Raw genomic sequence first — 5252 nt, forward strand, 5'->3', positions numbered from 1 at the left:
GAGAATAACGTCAGATGTTTGACAACAGCTCAAATGAAACAAGAATGAAACGGTTCGACAGCCTGTTCATTCAGGATTGTAGTGGATGTGTTGATGTACAAACTCAGGCATTGGAGGCAAAAAAAAAAAAACCCAAAAAACGCTGTCCTTGCTGTGTCACCTGCTGTTTGAGTGACATCGCAGCCGGCCAATCACGGCATCGGGGATGTGACCAGGAACACAATAAGCTTTTCGAAAAATAGAATAAATAAATCAATAAAAAGAAGCAGCACATCGGCAGAGTCCCTTTGGAAAAGAACAGGAGTCCAGAAAACAGCTGAAATCCTGGAAACAAACATCCATCCCTGATTGTTTTGCCAAGGAAATGTCACTTACTGTAGTTGAAATACAGAATGCCTGAGGATGTCCTTTTTCCTTCCCTGGTTGTGTCTGTTTCATACATCCTGTCCTGTGTACCAGTTTGTATGTCCTTGGGGTGTGTGTGTGTGTGTGTGTTTATGCCACATCCTTTTCCCCTCTCCTGCTCCTTGATCCAAAGCTACTGGGATCAGCTGAATATGCTATCATAAACTAACACCTAGCCAGTATAATCAGATCCTTCGATGATGTGATGTATCAGGGACAGGGCCAATCAGATTGGAAAGAGTGTGTGTGTGTTGCTGTATGTGTGTGTGTGTGTGGGCGTTTAATCTTTTGTCTCTGTCTCATCTGGTGTTTGAGTGTGTTTTCACACGTCAGAGCCATTTACAAGTGCCTGAACGCATCCTCTTTATCTCCTTGTCTTTAAATTGAAAAAAATTTAAGAAATGACTCCCTGTATTGAATTAGACCCATTTTTTTACGCTTAGTATTTTTACCTCTGTAAAAAAAAAAGAGCAAAAATTATATTATATATATCAAGTGTATGTTGTACATTTTTATTTCTATTTTGTTTTTTTAAAATAACTGTTTCTAACATGTACGATGGATGTAGCTCTTGCTTTCGAGAAGGAACAGGAAGTACTTTGTAGATACTGAAGGGTGGCCAGGTCTGTGAGAAAACTAAAGTGAAATGTGTGTCTTACCTTCCGCCTCCAATAAAATGAGAGAAAACAGTGAAACCACATGCGAGTCTGCTGCTTGATTTCACTCTTGGATTGAAGTGATTTCCTCATAAATATCTACTGTAAAGCAAGAAAGGCCTGTGCATGTTTCTTCTGTAACAAACCCCAGATCCTCTCCTGCGTGCATCATCATTTACCTCTATGTTCCTCCCATTTTAGTTTTCTATCAGTGCATCCGATCAAATTTAAGTTCATTAAAGGGGTTATTTGTAAGTTTTCTCTGCCGCCGATCATAGTTTCTTGGCAGGAGTTATAATACGCCCTCTGAGCAGCGCTATGCTTCAGGGCCGATTGGAGGCAGCAGTGAGTTGCTATCAGAAAGCATTGAGACAGGCTGGGGCTAGCTGGTTAGCATGCTAATTTCAGTAGAAGAAAAGAGGTGGGCAGAGAAGAGTTAACATTGGTGTTGCTTTCCACCTCTGGAGACACCTGTTGGTGAGTAAAGGAATGAAGTTTGATGCTGAACTCACAATGTTTTTTCTAGACGGGTAAATAAACGGCTTCTAATGCTAACACTAGCTATGTAGCAATAGGAAAACGTACAAATAGCTTCTTTAAAGGAACAAAATGCACCAAAAGATTACTGTAAATGCACACTAACAAAAACATGACACTAAAACTGTAATGAATCATTTAAAAAAAGGAAAAAAAAGGGAATTTACAGGTGAAAAACTGTGAGAACACACATTAGGCTGTTAGCATGCTAATGTTTCCCAAGTAGCGCTAAAAACGAAGTACAGATGATGGAGATGTATGTAGACATAAAATTGCTAGGGACAATGGATGCCACCCATGACTTTGTGAGGAGATTCAGAGGATAGCAAATGTCAGTCAAGGCCTGAAGTTTCTCATTATCCTTTAATAACTTCCATCGTTTGCTGCATAAAACTCTTTGTAAAGTATTTAATGAAAGAAAGCTCAAAGAAAAAACCTCAGCCTAGTACACCATGTTTCATTCTCCTCAAGATGTCTTTCCCCGGCTGCCTCCCTCCTCAGCAGGAACATGTGATAGCCATCGAGGACGTCGAGCTGTTTGACTCAGGATGTCTCTGGAAAAGCATGTGGGCGATAATGATGGAGCGCGAGAGCAGGGAGGGGGAGGGAGAAAAAAGAAGAAAAAGAAGGTCCCTGAGGGCTTTTGGGGGCCTGCTAAGCAGCTCAACGGCTGCAAACAACATCAGTCCACATGTGCAAACATTTAAGATATCTGCTTGTGTAATAGGGTCAGCGTGGCCCCTCTCTGGGTGCACAGAGCACCGGCGCTCACTTCCCAGTGCAATTTACAGGAATGGGTGGCTTGTCCCACACCAGTGCTGTGGTCTCATGTCCAAAGATAGCAAGGGTTTTTAGGTTTTCCCCCCTTATGACTGAGGTTCTGTCGTAGATCTGTGTTACTTGTGCAACTTTAGTGCAAGTTGTAGCTACTCTCTCAGGCCTGAATTGCCTGATGAAGCCACACTGAGCAGAGATGTTGCAGCAGTTTAGCTTATGAGGAACCAGATAATTGTTTCAGCATACTTCATTAAGGACTGAGTTCAAACCCTGCACCTGAGATAAACCGTGTTAGACTGCTGAGGAAAACCTCTCTCTACCTCCACCCTGTGGAAAATGTTTTAGCTGGTAAAGGTTTGTGCAAAAGAAACTAGAAAACCACTGGTGTTAAAGGCAGTTTAAATTTTTACATAAGTAATACCAGATAAGAAAAGTTCTTAAGTACAAGTAAAGTCCTTTTATGTCACATACGTCTTCAAATAACAACTTAAAAGTAAATGTTTAGGCTGTGAAATAATAAAGCAAAAATAAATTGAATTATATAAGATAGAAAGAAATTGTAGATAAGAGGGTTTTTCACCCGATGCAAGATTTTCATTTTAATGCACCTGCACATGTTTAAGAAAATTCTCTAAAAGTCTTTGAATAATTGAGAATAATCTCAGCACAAGGTCCATTTAGTAGCTATTCTGGGGCTTTTGATCATATCACATGATCTTCATGAGCAGATGACATTTGCCCAGTTATGAAATTGTAAATGTCCAAATTTTTTATTTTTTTTGAGCACTTAGGCTTAAAAGCTGAGAATCAAAGTTCATTCATGACTAAAGTGCTCAGTCTAAACTGTGTAAAATTCACTGCCATCAAACTGAATCAAATCTAACTAATTTATCTCATAACGAATGTATAATCTGAATCTGCAGAGTCTGCCAGGTGAGTAAATGCAGTGTCGTGACTGTACCAGTGCAATACCAGAGTCAATGTGCTGCTTCCCACCTCTGTTGAGGCCAGTGTCGCCTGTTTGTGTTCGGATGGGAAGGAAACTTCAAACGGTGCATCAGAGGTAACAGTTCAGGGTTAAGAGGGAAGTGGCAAGAGTCGAGGGATTAAAATGGAACAAGGCCGGAAGAGTCTGGGTGAGATCTTTATTTCAGGCACGGAAAGAGAGCCTCTTCCTCTGGTGGCGCCAGTCCTCTGCCACTGTTCCATTTCCTCTTCCTCCTCCTCCTCATCCTCCTCTGCGACCGAGCCTCAGTCACCTTCATACCTCCATCTTCTCCTCTGGCAGTGATGTGTATCACTATCACTGGTAGAAAACACACACAGAAGATTAATCTGCAGTTATTTTTGACAATAATAATAATTTCAGTGCTTTTCCTTGTCTTACATAATAGTAAATTGAATAGCTTTGGATTTTTAGACTGTTGGTTGAACAGAAAAAAAAACACTTGATTGAGACAGTGGTTAATGATTAATCAAGAACATAATTGGCAGATAAATAGATAATAAAAATAATTTTGCCGCATCACTACAGAAAACATATAATTGTAATTGTAAAAACCTTGAAAGTCTTGAACTTGAAATCCACTTCACCTTCTCACTGCTCAGATTTTTTCTTTTTACATTTTATTCCAAACCGAAAAACGCTATAAATAACCTGTCAGTTGCAGATTTATCTTTGAAATGGCGACTTTCGAATTTCCAGGAGTAAAACCTGTGTTCATATGAAAACCCTGGCTTCATTACAATAGATGCAAACAGGAATAACAGACATTATTTTCTCTGCTTACGACAGTAACAAAGTAGTTTTTCCACATTGCAGAGCTGTGAGGAAATACGCTGCCGCACACATATTTTAGTGTTGTACTGTGGTACAGCTCTGAACCGCTAAGGCAACGAGTAGAAGGTAAATTAAAACATGATTATGAGAGTTTTCCGAATAACTTTTAAGCAAAATTTTAAAGATGAGCAGGAATTATTGCTGGTTTTTAATTTCTGCTCCAACATGAAACCAGCATCTGGAGCACGAAGCAGATTCAAGAGAGGACACATAAGATGATTTGAACTCAGTTCGGTGTAACAGCTCCGTTTGTGATTATTCAGATGTTTATCAGTCGTCTTTTACTTTGTATTAATTTGTTCTTCTCAGACCAGAGATAACTCACAGCTTCAGGTTGACTGACTGCATGTCAACAGGTAGAACAAGTTCTGACTGACAAAACAATCCCATCTCTCTCATGAGCTTTTTCTAGAGCTTTCAACTGTATCAAATGGTCTTCAGCAGCAGACACGGTTGTTTTGTGAAACTATATTTCCAAGGTTAAGAATGAACTTTTGAGGGTTTTATTTTTTCTTTTAGGACAAAATGGAGGAAAAGTCCTGAAGGTGCTAGAGATAAGTAATAAACTCCCTCCTCTGATGTGGTACAGTGGAAAACCCTGGAAAAATCGCAAATTAATTGGCCACGATTTTGATCATCATTCAACAGTCTCAGTCATTTTTCAAGCAAAAATGTCAATTCATTTCACTGTAAAATGAGGATCTGTGGAGTTTGGTGTGTTGGTCTGAAAAAATAAGACATGAAAACATCAATTTGAGCTCCGAGGAGATGTCATGGCCATTTTTACACTATGTTTTTTTAAAACAAAGTAAATCAATTAGTCGAGCAATGAATCGTTTTAAAGATAATTGTCAGCTGCAGCACTACAGTCCTGTAAAATGCCTGAATCATGGATCACTAAATTATGTATTCTGAGTGGAACAGGTCTTTTGATATCACTATGTTCATGATTTGCAGTTGCATCATATTTTATTCAAACAACTCCGTTAATTAAAACAAAAAAAAAACAAAACAAAAAAAAACCTGCCACACAGTAA

Source organism: Seriola dumerili, unplaced genomic scaffold (genome assembly GCF_002260705.1).
Source record: "Seriola dumerili isolate Sdu_G_001 unplaced genomic scaffold, Sdu_1.0 BDQW01000187.1, whole genome shotgun sequence".
NCBI lineage: Eukaryota > Metazoa > Chordata > Actinopteri > Carangiformes > Carangidae > Seriola > Seriola dumerili.